The sequence below is a fragment of the Manduca sexta genome, unplaced genomic scaffold (assembly GCF_014839805.1).
Source record: "Manduca sexta isolate Smith_Timp_Sample1 unplaced genomic scaffold, JHU_Msex_v1.0 HiC_scaffold_2132, whole genome shotgun sequence".
Taxonomy (NCBI): domain Eukaryota; kingdom Metazoa; phylum Arthropoda; class Insecta; order Lepidoptera; family Sphingidae; genus Manduca; species Manduca sexta.
Window position 1 is genome coordinate 881 of NW_023593066.1, and position 26558 is coordinate 27438.

The 26558-nt window shown below is 37.4% G+C and overlaps 1 pseudogene; it reads right to left on the reverse strand.

The window, feature by feature from the left end:
* Positions 1-479: 479 nt before the first annotated feature.
* On the reverse strand, positions 480-26343 carry LOC119191933 (annotated as a pseudogene).
* Between the last annotated feature and the right edge of the window lie 215 nt (positions 26344-26558).

Here is a 26558-nt window from a genome sequence, read left to right on the forward strand (position 1 = left end):
CTAACTAATAGCTGCATGTCAACTGCCACGATTAGAACTTACTTTAATAAATTCATTATTATTACTATGAAAAAAAATATCAAAATCCGTCAAAGGCACATCGCGGTTGTTATTGAGCTTTTATTTTGTCATTATTTACCCTGTTTGGTTACGACTGCCGCTTGGCGCGTGGACACAACCTTTCTTGTGAGCGACTGCGTTGGTACTGCGCTGTTTGCGACCGCAGCGCCTACAGTGGTGAAATGTGGAACTAAAATTGACCAATCAATTGGCATTTGAGACTCGATTTGGCTTATAATTAATAATGTTTCAATTGATGATTGTATAGAAAATAAAGGGTTTTTATCAATTAATGAGCTTAAAATAACGATAACTGAACGTCTCAAGTTTAATAAAATTATTCGACATATCGAACGTATCTGAATCAGTGAGGCACGGAAGTGACAACGCAGTCAAAAGGTCACGAATTTTCACCTTCAATAGCTCAGGTACCGAGTATTCAAATAGGCCGCGGTCTAGTTGTTGAGCCGCCACGGCAGCAGCGGGTACGTGGGGAACATGGACAGCGCGGCCTGGTACTGCGCGTTCATCGACGCCGGCAGCGCCGACAGCGCCGCGCCGTAGTCCGTCGGCAGCGCCGTCGGGATCGCGGTCGGCAGAGCGTTCGCGTACGTCGGCAACATCGGCGTCGAGTTCGCGTACGAGAAAATCGGCGAAGTGGCGTTATAAGTGAACACGGGCAGGGACAGGCCCGGCGCGATCTGCTGCGGCATCGTGTAGGGACGTTTCGCGGGCGTAGTCTCCGTCGGCGTGAACGCGCGCTCGTACGTGCGCTTGGTCGGCAGGATGGTCTGCTGCGGCATCAGCTGCTGGATGGGGTAGGAGGCGGGGTGGGGGTGCGGCGAGGGGAGCGCAGCGCCGCGTACGCGGGCAGGAGCGGCACCATGGGCGGGCGCAGGGAGGCGAGGAGCAGGTTCTCGTGCTGGCGCGCGAGCAGGCTCTGCTGCGCGATGTGGTGCGCGAGCAGGCGCGGCGCGGGGTGCGCGTGCGCGGGCGCGGGGGCGGGGGACATCAACGTACCGGGCGACAGCACCTTCGGCGACGTGGCCGGCGTCACGCCGCCGGTCAGCACCATGTTCATGTCGTCGCCGGAGCACTGGGGGAACACCTGCGCCAGGACAGATTGAACTCACATAATACATACTGCATTTATTTTACTAATATCTACATAAATAAGTACTAGTATACAGATTGTCGTCTATTTACGTGCTTTTTATTGTCCAAATATGGACTTGACCAAGACTCAAAAGGTAGATTCAAATTATTCCCAAGAAAACGTCTACTGGTCCGTACAATGTTTTGGTTAAACCCCAGAGATAACTTCAACCAAGCATTAGTCAATCAATCCACAAATACATCTTCGACTATCCAATTTCCCATCTCCTATCCCAAAACCTTACCGTAGATCAATAATAAAATCAAAATACTTTATCCTGATCCATAATAGCTATCTATTGTTCAATTAATCCTGTTAAATAGTATGACATCGCACCTCTATGTACCGCTGCTTCTTGCCGAAGGTCATGTACCGGTGGTGCTTCTGCTGCGCGCACAGGAACGCGCTCGCCTCGCTATCCATCTGGATGAACGCCTCGCCGCTGGGGTGGCCCTGCAACAATAATAATCCTTTAAAAATAATGCTTTGGTGGATTTACATTGCGGTACGACTGCAGTGTTTATGTCTCGGGTTCGATACCTGGAATGGGCAGTGATATTAAGTTTTTCTAATCAATAGAAGCCTGGCAGTGATGGGTTTTTCTAATCAATAGAACCATGACATTTATGGGTTGGTCTAATCAATAGAAGCCTGGCAGTGATGGGTTGTTCTAATCAGTAGGAGCCTGGAGTATGGAATTTGTGTCCAATATGGTGATAGGTTCGTCCCTATCACATCACTGGACGGAATACACAGCAGCAAGTGCACTAGTTGTGCCTCTGTCTACCTCCCTGGGGATAAAAATGTTGAATGTATCTAAAATAACACGGGAGTACTACATTTTTGACTATCCGTTATTACTTAGTAGAAATAACAAAACAATGTTGACCTTTCCTTATTAATCACATACAACAGTTACAAAGCATAATTTTGATGTCATATGAAATCAGTGTCTGTAGAAATTGCGACGTAGCAAGGAGGGCTGCTGGAGTACTATTCGATGAGGGATAACTATTCTTGCTAATCACGCACTGATCCCGTATGAAACTAGTGTTTGTAAGAAAAGACGTAGCAAGGAGGGGTCATGGGGAACTACCCGATGAAGAGCGACTACCCCTGCTAATCACGCACTTGTATTAAAAATCTTCCAGACTGTCGATTCCGGGAATGTGCATAATTTGGTATAGTGCGGTGTGCAACTCAACTAGTATTTCTCATATGATTATTTTAGTCGTAATATAAAAATAAAAAGTATAAATCAATTAAGTTTTTATTTAACTTCCATAGCAACAAAGTTTAAATTATTATTGCATAATATTGTCCAGGAAATAAAGACATTATTCCGAAAAATACACGATTCTCCATAATCGTTAATGTCTCATCCTCTACCAGTGATCGTCCTGATTCGAGGTTCGTAACCCGTTAGTGGGTCGCCCTCAGCATGGTCACATATTTTTTAAGAGTTTCGAGTGCCTAAAGCACTCACCCGAAAGTCCGGTGTTTGTATAAGGGGCCGTTCATGTATTACATAACGCAATTTGGAGGGGAAGGGAAGGTGTAAAACGTTACAGACGCAGGAGGAGGGCGCTGGTTTCGAGCAACGCGATATGTAACATTGGATTTTTTATTTTAAAACAATAATAAGGGTATTTTAGCGATTTTCCGGTACTTTGCGAAAAAAAATATGTAATTTTAGAGTTACATAACTTTTGGAGGGGGGGACGGGAGCGTACAGGAAAACGTTATGACGCGTTGCGGGGGTGGGGGATCAAAAATCTTCAAAAATTGCGTTACGTAATACTTGAACGACCCTTAAGCCTGGCAACGTATTGTCAACAAAAAAAAACACGTGTCTTTAGAGATTTTTAAACATAAAATAAACGAAAAGTCGCGAGTAATAGCCAGTCTTACACAATTATTTCAGTCTTTCGCATGCCGTCATGTTTAGTATTTAGTCCAGCTGTGACATTGACAGCGGTCGTTCAAATTGATTCAGTGACAGCATCCATAATTCTATGCTTATTATTGCGCCGCGTGCTAGGTTTGTTGACATTAGATGGGTCTAACTAGGTTTCGGTCTAGCTTTAATATTGAGCCTGTTCATTGATTCAGACTTTAGATTTATGTTTGAAATGTTTGATTACGAAATGAAGGCATTTTTTATGTCTTGGTTATTGACGCGTTGTAATTTTTTTTTATATTATTTGTTTATTTATATGAACTCGTTTGCTATTATGTATTGATTGGAGTAGTGACTGCTAATTACATTATATCCCAGACTCGCTTTTGCCTGTAGACACATCCGCGTAAATAAGTTTTGCTGAAATAAATATTTTTCCGGTATAAAAAATACCCTATAGCTCTCAAGAGTAATGTATTCCTATTAGAGAAAAATATCACAATCGGTTTAGTATTTCTTGAAATTAATGCGTTCAAACAAACTAACAAACTCCTCAGCTTTATATATTAAATAGCGTTTGGTCGTGGCTTTGCCCGCGTGACGGAGTTTTCCGGACAAAGTACTGGTATATATTTTCCAGCGATAGAAGTATTAAACTATCTCCATAGCAAATTTAATAAAAATCCGTTCAGTAGATTTTGAGAAAATCGATAATACGAGACGGCAGACAGAGAAAAGGGGACTTTGTTTTATAATATGTATAAATAAAGAACAGAGGTTGTAACCACGATAAAAACTATTTTTAAACAATGATGACATTGACCTATTACAATTAACCTCATACCTGAGCATTGTAGACCATGTGGACTCCTTGAACAACTATATTTTTGGCAAACTCCTCCAGGAATGTCAGGATGTGTTCCACCTGGAAAATGATCATTGCACTTTAATACTCATTTTACAATCTTCACTCTACAACTATAGCGGCGATAGCCTAGTTGGTTGTGGAACGGACTGCCGAGACGAATGTCCGCAGGTTCAAATCCCAAGGGCACATACCTCTTTTTCTAAAATTATTTGTGTATACTTTGTGAACTATCGCTTGCTTTTACGGTGAAGGAAAACGTCGTGACGACACCCACATACCTAAGAAGTTTTCTATAGGAATTTTGAGGGTGTGTGAAATCTACCAATCCACAGTAGGCCAGCGTCGTGGACTAAGGCCTAATCCCTCTCAGTAGTAGAGGAGGCACGTGCCCAACAATGGGACAGTATATAATACAGGGCTGATATTATTACTCTACAACGGCTTCGAAGATTTTAGTCTACTTACCTGAGTCTTGTTATTGGGAGGGTGTTTGTATTAGCTAGGATATCGACCACTATACACATACAGTCTTACTTATAAACTTGTTTTCGCATTAAAGGTGGTTAAGAACTGCTTATATAGCTGTCAAAAACATCGCCAGTTTCCCAGTTTAAACCTTATTAAGAGGCAAGATGGCGGATTTTGATTTACAGCTGATCGAGTAAATTTGTGATTTAACTAAACATAGGTTTGCGAAATTTTTATAAGTAAGACTAATAAGGAGCCGTTAAAGTTTAAACTTTAAACTAGTAAAAGCTAAAAAAATTTGTATTTTAACTGTCCCATTATAATTATCATCATAATTACTAATCTCTGAACATTACATAAACTTTGTCCTGATTGGTTCATTTTCATCATGTATCCGAAGATATTTATTTAAAGGAATCAATGAATACTTGACCTTGAAAAAAACATTATACTGTTCAAAATGCTAACCTGGGCCTCATACGGCAGTCCACGCAACCTCACGCAGTCCTTCGCGGTGCCGGACGTGATCACGTGTTGGGGACAAGGGCCACGGGGAGCAACCCTCCGCGGGGGCGACCGATCCCGGCGCCGTCGACGGAGTACTGCTCTGGCTTGTACGCGTTTCGAGCGAGCGGTTAAGTACCTATAATTTTGAAATTTATTTTAGTTAGATTTTGAATTGGCATGCAAAAGTTTAAAATATCCTCGAAAGATAGGTACCTAATAACAATAATAATAAAAAAAATATTACAGCTACTTTAATAACGAAGATAATGCTAAATTATGAAAAAAAATAACAAGCAAAATAATATAGTATGCACTTGGATAAAAAGTGCAAAGCCATAAAATCGATATCATTACATTCTGCGAATTATCGAAGACTCACCGATACTCAAGGGCTGGCTATAACAAAGCAAAACCATTTTACCGTCTCGCTAATAAAGGTTATATTCAGTTACCATTAACAATCTCGCAGACGGCAGTTTAATCCGTTACCTTGGATTACCTTTACCAAATATTTTTTTTGGATGTTCAATCACCTCTAAAGAACACACCATCAATCCGATATTAAACCGTATTTTAAACACCAACAGGGTAGTTATTGGTAAATTATCACCATCTTTATCTAGTTACACTTAGGCCATGTTAAATAACCGACATCAAGAAGAGGGTAATCAATTATATACCACTTAATTTTTTGTTAAGCGATCATGTTTTACCTCATTCATTGATACTTTAGGGGTATATTAATAGTTGAAAATCAGTCTCGCTCTTAAATGCGGTATCGCAGAGACGCTGTCAAATTAACGTCAGCATCTTAAGATCGATATTCAAAATTTCAAATCATATAAGTCAGCTCATGATGAATTTTGATAGCTGATTTATGCTTATTTAACAATGTCGATTTAGCTGAGATCACGCACTTAAATGATACAATGAGTTTTATTTATTAAATATTTCAATACATTAATTTTCTACTCAAGATGTTACTCAAAGGTGAGATTGACTTACTAATACGGCCCTTAGACTTCAAAGACGCTCTCAATATCAAATAGAATTTATGATTCATTGTTTAAATATAAGAAAAACTTACCTGCTGCACTTCAGCTGTGGTAGACCTGAACAGCTCAATATATCTAGTGCCAATGAGTTTGCGATGTCTCGAGGGGGTAGGGGGCTTTGGGGGCGTCCTACTCAATAGGCGATAGAGTAGCTACTTGAGGAGCTCTACGTTCAACAGTCGATTTTTGGTGATTCTTGACATAAAATAATTATAACAAAGAAATCAAATTATTACATTAACATTTTTTTTGCAGTTTAAAGAGTTAAGCATTAGCAAAGCCAGAGCAGGGACCCCTATAGTGACCAGTAAATTTTGCATTTCGTATGCTCTTGTATGTAATCAAGAAATATCAAGCAAAATTGTTCATCATATTTTTATTGGACCATCATACTTTTCTTTCATTCTACATCATGTGAATATAGCTTTAAAACATTGTACTTACAACTTGTTGCGGCGTGGCGTCGTACGGTAGTCCACGCATGCGCACTATAACCTGCGCACCTCGCGAAAGGAAAGCCGCCGCCTCGCATGTCGCTCCACCAGCTACCGAGAGGAAGTCGTCGCCGCTCGCACGGTACACCTATTGAGAGGGCAAACCATTATAACCTCAGCAAGTATCTTCGCGTTGGTAAATACTGGCGGCTCTGATCCGACGCTCCTTCCTCGCACAGGCTGAAGTTAGTCACGAGTGACACAGTTTTATTGATTTAAAGCTGCAGACTAGATTATCGATTGGTAATAGCGGTGCGGCAGGTCAGTCGCATACGAACTGCTGTACTAGCACCAGCGAGTAAGATTTTGGAGTGAAGTGGGAACTGGGCGGCCGAACCTTTTAGAAATGCATTTAAAAGCGAATCAACAGGACGAAGAAATGAAGCTACCGTCAGGTACAATATTGATGGATGAAGAAACGTACCAATTATGGTTGACTTTAAAGAATTCAGCAAGACCATCAACGCAGCAAATTGAACGAACGGCAAGACTTTTGCAGAATTATTTACGACCAAAACCTTCGATGGCAAATAGGTACATATTTCGCAAGAGAAAACAACTGCACGGTGAATCCATCGCGGACTACCTCGCCGAATTGGAGAGATTGGCAAGACGTTGCAATTTTATAGCACTAGAAGATCAATTGTGCGATCAGTTTGTGTATGGAATTAAAAACGAAAGTACAAGGCAATGTTTATTAGCAGAACAGAATTTGAATTATACAAAGGCGGTTTCAATGGCAATTGCTCTTGAGGCCGAAGAACTGAGCGACGGTGACGATGAGCCGCCGATGTAAAGAATGCAAAACATCGAGAGTAATATTAAACTACAATACGATCATGAACATCTTTTGGCGATTCAAAACATCAAAATTAACCTTAAATTAATTAAATTAACCTTCACTTACACTTTGTATACATAAATGTATGGCGGACTTAATGCTGAGGGCATTCTCTACCAGTCCACCATTCGGTAATGCAGAGATGAAAATTTGGGATGTGTTAAAAAATAATAATATGGGAGGAAAATATTTTAAAAATAATATAGCAAAACATAAATGTATAACTACACGGGACATAATCAATATATATTGAGTGGGAGTGCATTCAGAGAAGAATGGATTGAATTGCAAAGGAAGAGTGAGTAAAGTCGGAACTTGAGTGGAACAATTAAGTAGAAGATTGTTTGAGAAGCGAAGGTTTTTACCATGAGTACTACTTAGGTACTGGAATTGAGCACATAGGAAGGTGAAGTGGGAAATGAAAGTAATTCATGTGTAGTTTATATTAGAAAACGGACCTGCGAAAAATTTACCTTAAAGTCAGCAAATCCTTCCGACTGAACAAAAGGGCTAACAAACAAAGCGGGAAGCATTAGTGAGCGTCGTTCCTAGGAAATATGCAGGGGGAGGCCGTGCTGGACAAAGAATGGCCAAATACAAACCACGGACAACGCCATCTAGCGACAGTAGTATACATATAGTGACGTCATTGTATCTATTCCTCATGTAATCATTTGTATTATCTGTGACACTCTCTTTATAAAATGTATGTAAGTTAAAGGATCTATTTTCTTTTTAAACCATATTTATCATAGTATGTACTCAGTAGATATTCCAATGTGTGTAGAAATAGATGCGGAAGCCCTAAAGTCATGTCGGATTAACCGAAGTTTTTATGACGGCTCAATGTAATCCATATTTTTTCCTTCAAATAAAACATTTCATGTACGTATTTCCAATAATAATATACAATATTCGTAGTTGAACAGTGTTTGATTTATTCTTTCTTTATGCATACCTACTTTCACTTCGGTTTACCTATTTTCCCTAAAAGGTCCCCGTATAAAATCGTTAATAAAATAGTATCGTTTAACAGTGGTACACAAAATATCCCGCATAATTTTTCAGGTAATAGACCTCTTTATGCCGGCTTTAGCCGCGACCTATACGTATTGACAAATGTAACACTATCCGGACGAAAATACCCACTAAGAACATAAGTTCGATATGGCATATAGCCACTATATGTTAAAGTAGATTTAGATCGAATATTATTATATCGGATCATGTATAATCAAAACAGCATTTAACTATTAAAATTAGATATATATTCAATATTATAACCATTTTAACACGTCTGTTATCTTATATGTACGTTTATATTGGAATTTACTAGATCATGTTTTTAAAAGTGAAAAAAGACAAATAAACGTTATACTGGAACCACGTCTTTCATTTGTTATATCTATACTGATATTATAAATAGGAATAGTTTGTGAGTTTATTTGTTTGTTTGTAGGGGCTAATCTATGGGAATTAGGGAACCGATTTTGAATATTCTTTCACTGATAGCAAGTTACATTACTCCTGAGTTTTATAGGTTATAATTGAATGCCGGGAAAATATAAAGCTGGAATTTTACTCAGAAAATACTTTTTTACAAACCTTTTTTTTTTAAATGATTTCGAAAAAAGAATGACGAGCGTTGTCGAAATGTTTTGCTATGCATAAAAGGCTTACAAATACCATTGTGGATCACAATTTGCGTGGCAACCCTAACAATCGAATATCAAAATTTATAAAGGTACGAACGGGTTGAGTCATATCGATTAGGCTGGCATTAAGTGCTCCACTCACAACCCTAACGCAATATGGGGCTCTACTCCCTTCGGGAGGTATATACGACATTCAGCATTGCTTTATCAGACTTTATTTAATTTCATTGTCTAAACTTTTATTGCTAAGTGTTAACTAAATAGAAAATGTTTTTATTTTCGCTATGTGGAATTTTATGGCCTTTGCGTCATAATATCTACTATGAAAATGAATAACAGTAAAAAAGAACGCGCGTCATGTTTGTACAACAATCAATCACAACACGACATAAAATTAATCAACTGGGTATTCAACCCAGTACCCTCATTTTAGAGAAAATGCAGTTAAAATTAATTTTACTGCTTTATCCTCATACTTTTAAGACTGTGTTTACTTAGTTACTTCATATTACAGTTAGTTGTTCAAGTAGATTTAAGTATATTTTTACTTCGGCAGTACGTCGCGTGCCACTGGACAAGTTGTTCTATCTATTTTTTTTACTAATTGTGCAACAATGGATTTTAGATTTATATTTATCATATTTTTAACTTAGTTAGCGACACTTTCATATTATAAACTCTATACATTGCACGAACGAATCCTTTCTAGCCAAATTTGGGCCATACAGGCTAATCTCAATTACAATCAGCCAGGTATTATAGTGATGTTATTATAGTGTACAAGAATGTGAATACATAGGTGCACTCTCTTTTCCTTTACTCTCATAGTTCGGTGGGACGGCAATCCGACATGACCGGAGAGAGATTAGGCGCAGGACCGACGGCTTTACGTGGTTTCCGAGGCACGGGGGTATCACACCGCCAACTTCCTGATTCCGAGCTGCGACTGAGCAATTTTTAAGAGGAAAAAAAACCCAGTCACAGTTACATTTTCCCGACCCGGTATTCGAACCCAGTACCTCGTACTCGTATTTCGTACGCATTATAACTTTGCTATCAAGGTAGTAACTCTATTATTAAATAATTATAGTTGTTACCTCTATGTACCGCGGGCCGATGTGGTGCTTATGCCGCTTGAGCGCCATGTCTCTGTGCTCCTGTGAGATGAACCGCACCAGCGCCTCGCCGTTGCGTCGCCCCTGCGGTGACAGGCAGAGAGCTACTCCACCCCTGATTAACACACCAAGAAGGTTTTTTTAAATATCAATATAATATTTAAAATTTAAATATTAATTTAATAGTAAATTGATCTACTGCACCAATACTACTACAATAATTTCTCAAATAAGTCAATATTAGGCCTTTTTGACGAATTTAAACTTCCTGAATTGACTGAATTTAAAATCAAAAATATTACCTTTTAATAATCTATCTAATAGGTAATGTTGGTTACAAATTAAAATAATATAAACAATTTTAGTACTATTTTCATTATCAATTTATTAAAACAATAATCACATTATAAACTAAAAATACAGTTAGCGCGCCGTTTTGTATGGAAAAACGCCTTAAACACTCTATTGAATTGTATAAGTGAATAAATACAGCATATCGTTCCAATTACGCACTGAATCTTAAATGATGCAACATATATAATATCTGTCTATACAGTGAAATAAAACGATTATATCGTGGTTTTTTACTTTTATTATTTTCTCACGAAGTTTCAAAACTGCTTTTAAGATTACGATGAAATTTGCCATGTAGACTAACCCCCTTATTCATAGACATTATTTATCTCAAAAGGGCGCACGTTTACATTTTCAAAGAGCATTATTAAAATATGTACGTACTTTGCAACATTGAGTCCCCTGAAGAATTTTGCGATGTCTTGGTCGGAAGACTGCCACGGCAGACCTCGTGCGCGAACTATGCAGTTGCCGTCTATTTCATCGTCTTTTGAGCTGTAACAAACGAAAATATATCATAAATTATAATATACAGGGTCCTTTTTACATTGCGTTAATAAATTAAACCATGTACTTGTTTTCTTGAAAACTTTACAAATTTATTCTAACCATAGATGTAAAATAAAAAAATTGTAAGTTTCGAACAGAATAAATATTAATAAAAAGTACTTTTAATTTTTTACTGAAGTCACTACTGATACACGAGTTTGTCAGATATGCAAACATCATATTTTCAGTCCGATACACACACACACACACATTCTTATGGAGAATTCTCACTTCTCAGGTATGTAGGTTTCCTTACGATGTTTTCCCTCAACGTTAATAAGAACTATAATTGACGAATTTATTTATTAATATATGTATAATTATATGATATACATATTATGATTCTCTCGTAACAGGATGACGTAAGCGCATACAGAATAGTCGATAGTTCTTAACAGCTGGAGTATTTAGCGGATTTGTAATCTGTTATGATAGGTATAATATGTTTGATATAATTAAACTATTATTGTTAATTTCTTATTATTGCTTTCAATGATAAGACGAGCTTGCTGTTCGCCTAATAGAAAGCGATACGACCGCCCATAAACAGTAGAAACACCATTCAACACCTTGAATCACAAAGTCTTGTTTGGTATTCCACTGCGCTCGCCATCCAGAGACGTAAGATATTAAGTCTTATTATGTCCAGTAGTTACCCTAACTACAAAGATCTTCACACCGGAACACAACAGACTACACACTGCTGCTTGGCGGCAGAAATAGACATTGTGGTGGTACCCAGGCGGACTCTCACATATGAGAGACCTACCACCAGTAAGCTTGTGTAACGAGTCCTATTAATGTACACAGGAAGTACAAAATATCTTTAATTGGTGTCATATAATTGCTTTTAGAAAGTACAGTTAACAGATTACACAGTTATTAATAAAATAATTGTATAAACAAAATAACGCGCACACGCAATGTACGTCATAACAAATCTGATGGAAAATATCGACAATTACCAACATTAATGCGGACGGAGCCGCGTGATGTCACAGGTCTAGGTCACACAGATACTGGGACTGAAATGCGTAAATGATAGATCCAATGGGACTTCTGTTAGACTTACTTCCTGATTACACTGGGTCCTTGCTGTTCCAGGCCGAACCAAACTGCCGCCCAAAGCAACGAGCAAGATAAAAAAAATATCGTTTTAATAGTAATGCGCGTCTCTTACTAGCCACTGGTACAGGCGAGAAATGTTAAAAAAATGTTTCATTTTACGCATTTTGTTGCCTTCTAAAAGTGCCATTCAAGGCGCATATGTTCCCCTGGGATAAATAGAGACTGTATTTTATAGATCTCTAGCACGACATCGGTAAATCTGTATTCCAGGCAGTTGTTTTTGCGAGAAGCGTGTACAAACATGCAAACTTTTCTTGCTCTAATAAAGATCTCCAAATAGGTTTTCTTCAATATAAAAAATGTACAGAGCAACGTGCAGAGTTGGCCTATGACAATTTTATTATGTGTGTGTTTTTTTATAGGTAAACGGCATAGTGACCCACTGCACCTGATGGTAAGTGGAGTGAGGTCCTATAGAATGACGACTGACGAGAGATGATTACCCTCGACAGTCGACACAATTATGCCGGCCTGATAGAACCGGATATACGCAGATATATGCATACATGTTTAAAAAATGAGTTTATAATTGAAACCAAAGATAATGTAAACGCTGTTTTTATCCGATTATCAATTATATTTACAAATAGAATTGGCATTATGGTATTTTGGTTGAAAAAGTATAAGTAACGAAATAATAAACTAAATGTAACTAATTTATAAACTCCGAAATTACACAACATTATAAATTTGGTAATCAGTTTTAATTGGATTGTTTGGCTAATATTTACATTTCCTAACTGGAACTAAATTGAGTCAATATTTTCTAAAATTGTAGTCGATTTGTGATCTTCCATTGTAAAAACGTTATGCAGAGCAATGTTCTAAGGAACGCAAGTTCTTTTCTGATATTTACATAGGGTTAAGGTGGTAGCTCAAGGTCCATTTTCATACATTTTGTTTCGGCTTTAATCTGGGTAACTAAACAAGTATTGGCAAGTAAAGAATTTAAATTCACGTCTAGTTAGTGATTAGTTCTCGCAGTTGAAAGAAAAATGTAAAAATAATTAATAATCATGGATATTTCTGCCTTTAAAATTTCGTCATATTAAATTTTAAAGGCCGAAATATCCATGATTATAATTTTCTTGCTACTAAATTATGCTGCCTGGGTTTGGAACTGTAGGTTTTAGGTTATAATGTCAATCTTGGGCGATACACAAGATGGCTTTCTACAATCTTAAATATCTGCTTTGTTGGCTTACTTAGTTATATTGCGTGCGCAGAATGCTCTGAAATCTTGAGTTCGAATTGGTCATGCAAAGTGATATTTGGCTTCTTCTGCGCAGTATTAGCTCTCTCCGTGTCACACACATGAAATATGTACATGCCGAAATGTGGATGTCCCGGATGCGCCTCTGTCTAGCTCTTCGAGAATAAAGGCATAATGTATACGTATTAAACTTAATAGAAAAGATACATCTCTATGATATCTCTATGATATTTTCATATATTTTTTTAATTTTCTAGTACCATTAACGACTGCAGCCGCATGTGTGCGGCCGCTCGTGTATTCACGCTATTTTACAATCCATATCGATATACATAATATTAATCTATATTTCCCTTGGTCGCATCACGCGTGAACGGACGGAACAATTTCGCTAATTCTTTTGTTTGTGTGTTAACTATTGTCAGGAGAAGGTTCTTATGGAAGTTGAGCGGAACTTTAGAGAATATAAGATAAGTTAACGACTGTATTAAAATTACATAACTGTCAATTGTTTGAAATAACTGTCAGCGATTGACAGAATGCGTGTATCGTAGAGCATTAATTTAATAAAGTTTTTTTTTTGGGTGGTGATTCTGTATTCAACTCCGATGGGAATCTGTGAATGGGATACTGGTTCCCCCCTGCATAACGACTGCAGGTACCAGGGATGGGAGAAGGAGTAGGATAATGGGAAGGAAGGGGTAGAGGGGAAGGATAAAGTTATGTTTTTAAATATTTATTTTTTTTATTAATTATACCAATTCGGCGATAGCCTAGTTGGGTGTGGAACGGACTGCCAAGACAAATGTCCGCAGGTTCAAATCCCAAGGGCTCACACCTCTGACTTTTCTAAAAAATCATGTGTGTATTCTTTGTGAATTTATCGTTCGCTTTAACGGTGAAGGAAAACATCGTGAGGAAACCTGCACATCTGAGAAGTACTCTATAGGAATTTCGAAGGTGTGTGAAGTCTACCAATCCGCACTAGGCCAGCGTGGTGGACTAAGGCCTAATCCCTCTCAGTAGTAGAGGAGGCCCGTGTTCAGCAGTGGGCAAGTATATAATACAGGGCTGATATTATTATTATTATACCAATTCGAATTCAATATTCACAGTTAGGACAGGACAACGGGTCAACTGGTATTAAATAATTCCGAGGCACTTATAGACTATGGACTTATAACTATAATAGCTATCAGCTCAACAGCGTGTCCAGTTATCGCGCAAATTAATTTTATCTACTGTCGTTTGACCCTGCGTCTTATTTTGCTGTTACGCGGAAAGATTCTGACTCTAGTTCTATTGATTTATGTGATAGAATAGCCGCCATTTTTAATGCGATCCGAAACATGGGACTTTAGTTCTATTGATTTGTGTGACAGATTAGCCGCCATTTTTAAATATCAAGTTTTTGCGCGAAAATGGACCAATCAGAATAAAGTATTTTTGACAAGCTTACAAATGACTTGTTTTGATTGGTTTATTTATGAGATCGGATCGAAGATTAGAATTGGGATTGTTTTATATACTGACGTAATTCTGTTTATATGTGAGAGATAAAAGAAGTTTCAGTTACTTAGCTATTTGCATACATCCTTTAAATTAATCTTAAAATTCTAATTATCAACTCTTTCATTAACTGTTAATCTCAGTATAATTTTTGTTTTCCCAATGCTATCTATCCCGTCCTATGCTATCCTGATTGCGTAGAAGCTTCCAGAATGTTAGTTTAGCTGACCTTAAATCTGCATTCGAGATTCTAATATTTTTACTAGTAGGTACATGGTTATCGTAAAGAAATTGCATTTTATCAATAGGTCTTGAAACCATGACGCCTCGCGGCCAGTGGCGATTACGTGGCCGTATTGTTTCAGAAAACTATAAAACCACTATTGTGAACGTGGAATTGTGTTGCGAGGTTATTTCATGTATAGAAGTTCTTCAACAATAACAATCATCTTTAGATGATGCAATGTGAGATATGATTATATGAAATCGTCGAGTTTAGTAAACGAATCTATCTTCTATATATATAAAAATGAATCCCTATTTCCCTTGGTAACGCCATCCAATGTGAACGGCTGGACCGATTGCACAATTTTTTTTTGTTCTGTTTCTTATTGTCAGGAGAAGGATCTTATGAAAGAAAAAATTAAGGAAGTTGAGCGGAACGTTAGAAAATTTAAGAAAAGTTAATTTCAGCGATTGACAGAAAGCGCGCTGCAAATTCATAGTTAAGACGGGACAACGTCTATCGGGTCAGCTAGCGATTATATAAAATCGTCGAGTTTAGTAAATTAATATTAAGGTTATATAATAATAATAATAATAGACGAAATGAATATGGAAGCAATTACGTAAAAACTGTTTGTTTTAGATTGTCTCAGCGGCGTTGTATTGTCTGTAAATGAATACCGTAGTTGCAACTCTGTTTACCACTTTGGAGTAAAGGCGTGATGTGTGTGTTGTTTTAAGTCGCGCACTCATAATAATGAAAGGAGCCATAGTTTTGAAAATCAGAAGCATTTTACAGCGATTACTAAGTTTAATATTAGACATTCTTATTACAGAACATGCGTACGTTTTTTCAAGACATGCACGGGAAAGTGATCCCACAACTCATGGTAAGTGGAATGGGGTCCAATAGAATTTCGACTGACGGGAGATGACTAACCCTTGGCAGTTGACACAATTATGTCGGCCTGTTGAAACCGGATATACCCGGAACGCGACACACATACGTAGACTGTGGCGGGTTTTAACACTTTGGGTACGGTGGTCGCTATCCGGGCGAATATCTTACCACCAGCAAAATTTGTGTAAAAGAGAAGCTGAATAGTGCGTTTAAAACATTGAATATTAATTCATTAACGAAGAAAGCATAACAACAACTCAAATTAAATGTAATCGTAATAACAGTGCTGAAATGTAAAAATATTTAAAGTGTCATTACCCCTGAAATGACTGGTTAGTTTCCGGCACTAAATTTTTATACGTTCTTCGCACTGTAGTAACTATTTTAATTACTTTTCCAGAGGTTAGATAATGCTCTTTACTTTTTTTTTTTAGTTTTGCGGAGAAAGTTCCTTATTACTACCGCCTAGCCTTCGTGGGGGGCGACTGAGCGGTTATGCTGGTGTAACCGTGCCTTACGGTCCGGCGTTGAGCCGCCCAGATTTGATGGTGACCTTCGGGCGACCGCCGGGCCGAGTCCCTAACCCTATGGCATTGGGCCGATAATATTGACTGTGACAAGTGATCGATCGTAATGACCTATCAGAATATATCAAAGTGACTTGGCAATGTCCTAGCTTACAGGAGTTGTAGTGGTGGGTGTGAGGGTGGGAAAGTCTCTTGTCAATACTTAAGGTCAGGGGTCCCTATTCCGTCTATAAGGGCGTTTTTAACGAAGGACTGCTTTGACGGCCGTATAAGTAAATAGGAGATATTTTTATTGAAATTATACACGGATACCAAACAAACGAACAGGGCCCTTATTCTGTATGATAGTGTAAACGCGTAACGCGGCCGTGTCATGTTATCTCCGAGAAATGTCCGTGGAATGATATTCTGTATGTCAAATTTCTATAGTCCGAAACATGACGCGTTGTGTTACGTGCTTGTTACGCACTGTTAAAATAACGTACGGGATAGAGAATAAGGCCCCTGGGCCCTTATTCTGTACGATAGTGTAAACGCGTAACGCGGCCGTGTCATGTTATCTTCGAGAAATGTGCGTGGAATGGTATTCTGTAAGCTAAATTTCTATAGTCCTAAACATGATGCGTTGTGTTACGCGCTTGTTACGCACTGTCAAAATAACGTGCGGGATAGAGAATAAGGCCCCTGTTATTATGCGAACAAGAAACAACAGAAAGCTTTTTAAATTTAAAATTCTAAACAGCCATTACCAATTACCAAAGAGTAAAAACTATATTCACAATGCAAAGGCAACAAAAACATTATGCCATAAACATTATGTTTAACATTCTTCCAACAATTTTAACTCTTACCTATATGGCAACCAATCGTAAACCTGCCCTACCTACCGTATAATGTCACTAAAACTGTTGTTATGGTGCATCTCATCATAAATGGAATCAACACTCTTAAACGGCTTTATTAAACGGCCTTCCGCCCTGTGACCACGTAAAATAGTTTTATTACAATGCCTAACATTCGCGTAAACATAAGAAATCATTATTTTTATCTTTCTAATACATCTTGTTTCTACACAATGTATTTGCTTATTAACTCTAATTAGCCTATCATACTAATCATTCTTAAGTAATTTCATACTATAGATAATCTAGTTAGAAGTGGAAGGGGCTGTCGTGGCGAATGTTCGCAGGTTCAAAACACAAACACACCTCTGACTTCTCTACATTTATATGTGTTTTCTTTGTAAATGTTTGCTTTAATGGTAAAAGAAAATATCGTGAGGAAACCTGCAATACTTGAACAATATTCTACAAAATTCTTGATGTTATGTGAAGTCTACAAATCCACACCAGGCCAGCGTGGCCTAAGGCCCAATACGTCTTAGTAGTTGCATAGACTCGATACCGGGCCATTATTATTATATATGTAATGTGTCTAGTTTGTCATATATTTACGTCTAACAGTTATATTTAGTGTAAATATAAGTGCCCTAGAACTAATACGTCTCTTGCATGTTAGTAATAGCAAAAGTAGTGTTATTTATACTGCGTTATTGGTAGAGTGCTTATCAGTCTTAAACATTGAAATTTGTGATGTATTTGGAAAATCCTCCAACGTATCTGACGTTGTGTGTAAGCATGTGACAGGTCCTTTAGGATTGTATGGATGTTCGACCTTAGACATAGGGGGCCAAGGTTGGGCGGTTAATGCACAGCTATGTGTTGGGGATACTTTTAAGTACTAAAGGTCACTTAACATCACAAGACAACGTAGCTCACCACAGAGGGGTCTCTATGAAATTATCTTGGGGTCCTTTCAGGGCGATAGAGTCTTGGGCACCTCCGTAAGTTTAACGTAACTATGGTTTAACAGGGGCCTCTAAAGATCGGGGGCCCCGTATCAATCATACGGCAACAGTGGCGAAAGGTGAAATTTTTCCAAAGGTATCCCGACAACTTTAAATTACGTATTAACGTGTTTTGCAAATCGTTCTAATTATGATTAGATTTGACAAATCACGAAAGGGAAGACGGCAGGAATCGGGTTATATGGATCGTCCGCCATTGTACGGCAATACCTACTTTTAACGAGCCTTTGAATTACTGGTTTGCGGGCCCATGCAGCAAAACAACCGGCCGAAAAACCTTATGCCTTATTTGACCACGTCACCTTCTTAATCTAAACATCCTTGTTATTAAAACTAAGTTGAAATAATAAAATTGAAAGTACGCGAGCATATCTTGAACAATCGTCCATTGAACGATTCATAACAGTGGGAACAATGCATGGTAACGTTGCAGTTACCACACTTAGGACGTCTTGTGGCGGTTACATATTTTATTATAGATATATTGGCTTTGCTTGCGGTTCTGCCTGCATGCAAATCTTGTTAGAAAACAGACTTTTTTTATTTAAAGGCTTCGTCGCTTAGCAACTTTATCGCCTAATAAAAGAATTATGTATACATACAATGAATTCAGCTACCAACTAGTTTATAAATTGCTTTAGCTCCGTCGAACAGTGAATCGGCGGGAATAGTGTTGCATAAAATAATATTATATGATTTGAAACATACTGCTAGATTAAAGTTTCATGTAGACAAGAAACAAGAGCGAGGTTTTTTGGTCTTTGATAAATGACACACACAACATCACGCATTTATCCCTGCGGGGGTATGCAGAGACGCAATCAGGGCACCCATTTTTCGCGAAGTGTGTTCCGTCCCATGATGTGATAGGGGGCGAGCCTATCGCCATACCGGATACAAATTCTAAACTTCGGCTGATACTGAGTAGAAAAACCCAAATATCACTTTGCCCGACCCGGGATTCGAACCCAAGAGCTCAGAGCGCTGTCGTATCGCGCATGCAAGACAACCACGGCCCGAGGCAGTCTTCTATCTCTCTCTCTCCTTCTTTTATAAATGAATTCCGTAATTATATTGACCATTTCATACTGACCCGCAAATGTATAAAATTCAAATTGATGAATTAAAGAAGTTTAAATTGACGTCAGATCTCATCAAATTATAGATAGTTTACTAAAAACGTGCGTCGTCCGCGATTTTTATTCGCCAATGACGCTGCACTCGTATGCAGTTTGTATATTGCTGACAAAATTGGTACGTATGTTGACGATTTCAATTCCGAAGTACGGTGTTTGTTACAATTGCGAAACTTGATCAGTACAGTCTCACGCGACAAATATTTATAGAAAGAAAGGAAAATTATTTATTATATTTATCTTTTTAATACAAGTAAATCCGTGTGCAAATATTTTGTTGTTTTCTTAAGTCAAATATTCAACAGAGAAGACAAAGGTGTTTCATTTAAATTTGTCTTATAAAGAAGTAATGTCCTTAATATTAAATATACACATGTCTAATCTACTCCAATGTGGGGTATAAAGACTTTATTAAAAAATATATAAGGTCTTTGACAATACGTCAATAAACAAAATTACATTTACCTCTGCTAATATTGTCCCAATCATCTATGGAAAAGAAATATTTTCACCCAAAATCCCTTTACTTCTGTGATTTTTTTTGATGTTTGGGGCAAATATAGCGTTTGTTGTTTTTCTGGCTGAAAGTGACGCAATGTCAAAATGATCTTGTATAAAAGTCATAGTGTCATGCAAGGCGCCTATCTTCTGGATAAGTAAAGTTGGGTTAGCGTGCATTGGCTATGAAGAAAATAAGATCAATTGACGACCTCTTGCGATAACTGGCTAAAATAATAAAATAAAAAAATAAAAACATTCGGATGTATCCGATTCGATAAACCTTACTTTAATACATTTATTTTTATAATATCCTATCTAGTTATTATATTGAATCTGTTTCTATATAATAATCTACGGTTGAAAGGCTGATTGACTTAAGCGACATTTTTTGCGACACTACGTTTCATACATATTCAAAATCAGCACTCATCATCACATAACATCACACTCATGTTTTTTAGCTTAGTAATTTTTTTTCGAAAAAAATAATGTCGCTTACGTCAAATTACATATAATATAGTCATCGTTCTAGTCATATATTATTTTGTAAATAGTGGCAGATGTTACGATAATTTGACTTATTGAACTAATGCCATGTTTAATTAAATATAATTTAACTTTTATATTTACTATAGGCGGTAGGCACATGCTTCTTATAAAAGCCACAAGTCGGTTAGTACCTTCTCTGTAAAGTATACTAGATAGAAACACAATAATATAATTACCTACAGCTGAGATTTTATTGTCGAGTTTCTAACAGACTCTTTTTACCTAGTTTTAGTAAATTTGTTACAAGCATGTTCCTATGTAACAAATAAATATAGTATGTATATAATAATTAAAACGATAAAAAATGCTTCCAACAAATTATCATTGTCAATGTCCACTAACAGCCGTTTTCAATAAGTGATCCAAATCTCAATCTTCAATCCGTATCCTGAACGAACCAATCAAAATAACTCATTTGTAAACATGTCAAAATACTTTGTTCTGATTGGTCCATTTTTAAGATAGATCGAAAAAGGGATTAGGATCGTTTGTTGAAAATAGCGGTTAATTGTCCATATAATTAATTCTAAACAGTTAAGATAGCATCTAATTCCCTTTAATAAATTCACTGTATTCCATAGAATTTAATTGGCCTGCTCAAAGCTTGCTGAGCTATTTGTATTTTAATTTGTAGATAAAAATGCACGTTATCAAAGCAATTAACCCTCAGTTTACATAAAAGCGGTGAATCGTTTTTAAAACGGAAGTTTTAAAATTTTACTATTGTCGGTGTCTGTGGAAACCCATTTTTACTGCTTAGGTGTTGTTTAGAGATAACAGAAACTGGATATGTTTAGTGGTGAGGTCCATATAACCCGACTCCTGTGCTTCCCTTTCGTTATTCATGGAAAATTATCATTAGATTTTTTTGGTATTGTCATACGTTTGTTAGCCTGACAGGGCCGGCTTATACAAACACAGCGGTCTTGTGGATGAGTGCTTTAGGCACTGCGAGCCCTTAAGTGACCAAGCTGAGGGGCGACTCTCTAAAGGCTCACGGCCTCGGCTCAGGACGGCCACTGGGAGATGATGAAACATCAACGATTATGGGTATTAGAACCATTTGCGGATTCGCATTTATGCATATTAGTATCTATATGGGTACACTTTTAGAAAATTTCACACTTCGCCAATGATTTAGTAGTTAAATATAAAGAATATAGCATTCAAGTTCTATTATTCTTGGCTTTTACCTTTCCCAAAGGAATATACTTATTTTTCCATAAAAAATCTACCTAGCTATTATGTATTATTTATTATAAGTATCGCTATTTTAAAAGCTTAACAAAAATACTCAAGAATGATTATCAATAGAAAACCACAAAAGACGACACTTCATCACTTTCGTGTTCAAGTGTACGCATACCTGCGCATGACGCGGGGCGCGGGCGCAGGGAAGCTCACATTACAACGGCTGCGCGCCCATAAATCTCACAAGTGCATTTCGCTGAAGTGGCCGCCGGAAACACGACACCGGCCGATGTTTTCGTCATTAGAGTTCAATTTCATGTGTGACCTTATTTTATTCGCTAAGTTTTACGTGTATCTTGTTCTTTATGTCAACATTTGAATTTGGAATATTTTTACGTTTAGTATTGATTTTTGATTGATTTTTTTCGGACAAGACCTGATATTTTATTAAATTAGTCAAAATTACAAAGTCTAAATAAATGACGATAAAATTCAGTCTCTATTAAAATTAATAAAATTAATTATGAATGAATTAGTTCATGACATACTACATAATTTTAGCAATTTAAAAATCAGTGCACAGGTATATCCAGTATTTGTATTCAGTAGTTAATGCTGTTACGAATTAGTAATTACAAAGTCAAATCTTGACAGATCATAAGAGAAAATGCAGAGATTTATAATGGTACTATGGTCCCATTCCCACTTCGAATAATTGATTGAATGTTTTCGCATTATGAAATCATATTTTTAACAGAAGAAGGGCCTGGAAAAGCAAATTTAGTTACAAAAATTCCCAGGTTAGATATGGAATCTATACTTTTATACTAAGACTTACTAGATAATAATTACTATACAAATAGTTTGACCGGGAATCGCTCCAAAAACCTCATAATTATATCCTATATTTTATCTATGTCATGATAAACTGTGGACTAAATATATTCCATGTTGTTTCTTATCTTTACTATGTTACGATTAAATCTGAACTCATTTGTGAGTCTTTACTTTCCTTAATAGTTTTTTTTAATACATACTCATGCCTGTTATTCCCGAAGGAGTAGGCAGTGGTGCAACTAGTGTACCTACTTTCCACCATATATTCTGGTCCAATGTGATAGGCGGGCCTATCGCCATATAGGATACAAATTCAAGACTCCGTTCTGATACTCAGTGGAAAAACCCAAAATCACGTTGCCTGACTCGGGGATCGAACACGAGACCCCAGTACTGCCGTACCGTAATACAAATACGCCACAGAGGCAATCTTATATTTTTTTTATAATCCATTTTATCGCGATATCGACTTATAGTCAGTGAACTTTTATGTGATTACTGTTATGATTCCTGAAGCTATTTGCACCTTATCTTGTAATTCTGATTCTTGGAATTATGAATGAGGGTGCCGTTGTACATACGTAGTATCGCGCTTCTATCCCATAGGGATAGGCAGAGACTATGGATTGCCACTGTGCACGATTCTTGCATACTTCTCTCGCTTCCTTCTTCATCAGTCTTTTCATGCATTCTCGTCGGTTTAGGGTACTTTTGACCTGGCCTTTACTAAGAATGTCAGATATCTGACATACTTGTTGTTAGTAAGTTTTATGTTAGCATTTGAGAGATTAAACATTACTTGTAGATTAGTATCCACACAAATACTTTGACCCAAAAATCGATAATCCAAATTTCAAAGATCCTAAGAGGCAACTAACACAAATGATATCTACAAATTATTTTTTCTTTATATCCTTAAAATCCTCGTAATATTAAACCAAGTCAAAATCTTGCTAACAGAGTTCCTTATTACAAATACAATGTCTCGATACACCCCAGATTATCAAATGTTTGAACAAATATTTGCGCGATAAACATCCTTCCTGCAGTATGCAGTTGCACGTAACAAAACATGTTTTCAAATGATTCTTGCGATAAAAGTTATATTGCGATATTCAAACGCATTTAAGTTAATACCGAGAAACACTAAGAACTATATCGTTTTGTTCAAGGTTTAGGTTATGAAGGAAAATTAAATAATAACAATAATATCAGCCCTGTATTATATACTTGCCCACTGCTGAGCACGGGCCTCCTCTACTACTGAGAGGGATTAGGCCTTAGTCCACCACGCTGGCCTAGTGCGGATTGGTAGACTTCCCACACCTTCGAAATTCCTATAGAGAACTTCTCAGATGTGCAGGTTTTCTCACGATGTCGTCCTTCACGGTTAAAGCGAACGATAAATTCACAAAGAATACACACATGATTTTAGAAAAGTCAGAGGTGTGTGCCTTTGGGATTTGAACCTGCGGACAATCGTCTCGGCAGTCCGTTCAAGCACACACACCCAACTAGGCTATCGCCGCTTTTAAAAATTTAGAAATTTATTTCCACTAGTAGTTATTACTATGTAAACCATTAGATACGCGTACGACAAGCTGACAATTAGCAAATTTTGAAGCTTGCACGTCATGCAACGACGCGCATGTGTCTCAACTTTTGAAATATCTGTACTGGCGGTAGGTCTCAAATGTGAGAGTCCGCCTGGGTAGATACCACCGTAATGTCATTTCTGCCGTCAAGCATTAGTGTAGTCACTGTCGTGTTCAGGTTTGAAGGGCATTGTAGCCAGTGTACCTACTGGACATAATAAGACTTAACACCTCATGTCTCAGGATGGCGAGCGCAGTGGAATACCAAACAATACTTTGTAATTCAAGGTGTTGGATGGTCTTTCTACTGTTGAGGCGAACACTAAGCTCGTCTCGTCACAAAGCAATAAAAAAAAAATTGCAGCTAATGTCAACACATCTGGAACTTCTATCGAAATATATTGGTGGAGAACTTGCTACTAAATTTTATGCTAACCAGCGACATACTCGGCTTCCTTTGCAATATATTGGTGGAGAACTTGCTACTAAAATTTTTGCTATGCGACGTGTTCGGCTCATCATTGTAAAACACATGAAGGGTATTGTAAAATGTAATATAACGTCAAACATAAAAACATTGCCTTCCGGTACACATTTCAACGGGGTCCCTAAACGCGTGGCGAATGGAGACGCATTTGTGCATGCTGTTGAATGACTCGTCATGGTTATTATAACTTTTTTTGTCATTAGGTTCATATGCGTTGACTATATTGGAAGTTTTGATTTCAATAGACGTAGAGTGATATCCACAAATGTAGTTATCCGATTTATTATTTTGTTATGAGCAAATTTGCTTTACAGTTAGTAATCTTGAGTTACTAACTATGTAGTATGCACTACAAATAAGTTGAAAAAGTTACAAATATTTTCAAGAGTAGGTACAGTATACTAATATCTGTAATGAAATAAGTTAGTTGAACTTCTATAATGTTATACATTATTTAGATTCAGTCAATATTAACTCTATCAGTTCGAAAATTTCTCACGAGAGAAGAACGAGCCAGAAACTGGTGTTGTTCTTTTGAAAATCAGTTCAAGGTATCATAATGTTCATAAATTTTGATCACGGCTAATATACAGCAAACAAACACTACTATTTCTGAATTGTGATTATTCTCAAGACCAAGGGTGTTCGAGGGTAAACAAAAAATATTTTTTTTACAGCATAGAGTCCATGGCCCAATGACCTGTGAAAGATGGGTTGTAATTTGACGAATCGAAACGAAGATCATCTCAGAGGTCAGGCCGTGATCCCAGGGTCTTTGATAACAGATAACTGATTCGTGATAGCTGTGGGATATATTTATTTATTATGCAACAGGACTTAGCAATTAATATTTAATCATTCACCCTCTATACTTAAAGGGTAGGTAGAGATGTAACTAATGCTACTAGATTTGTAAAGCTCGTTTTTCAACCCATATGATAAGCTATCGCTATTGAGCGAGTAACCCAATTTGTGTTGTTCTCAAAATATTTGACCTCATATATTATTGGTTATTAAAGTCTATCGGTTGAGGGTCATTGCTCGTTTGTATGGGGTTATGCTATAGATCTAATAGAATGTTTGAAAATAGACAGGTTCCGAAGATATTTTGAATTTGAGATTACTGCGATTCTTTAAGATGTGCTTTTGCATTGTAATATATCGTGTCCTGAAAAGGTGATCTGTGATATATAATTTCTTTGGTTCAATTTCTTAACTATAACTACAATGTGATAGAAGTACTTTGGCGACCAATTCTAAAAATTTCGTTCTTCGATATGTCATTAGTGATTAGAAAATTGATAACAGGACCCTTTTGGATTCGTGCATCTTTAGATCTGCCCTAAACTCGGTACTGAAGTACAGCCCTCAACTACAATATTCTACTTATATCTTCCTTTCTTCTCTTTCTTCTCTCTTTTCGATCCATTCTCTAGCTCTCGTGAAAGTTCTATCAATTGCGAGTATATTAAAAACTAATCAAGTCATAAAATCCGTCTGTTTACAAAGGAGCGTCGTTGTATTAACTACATGAGACATAATTACATTATCAACACTCACCTCGTTATCAGAAGTTGCCGCCTAAGACCGATAAAGCAAGAGTCCCGAAACGTACCACAAAACAAACACTGCGCTCCTGCGTCTAATAGCTTATCGCAACATTACACCAAGTTCCGAACAATCGTGAGACACGTACACCACACGCGGCAGTCCACCGGCGAATGAGGGTGGCGGCGCGCGGCGTCTAGGCACGGGTCGCGGGCCGTTCTGCCTTAAGAACGTAAACTTTGATAAGGTTTTATTTTTAAAAACTAACCTCTTCGATATTTGAATTTGGAATTTTCTGTTTATTGAATAATCGAATTTATTG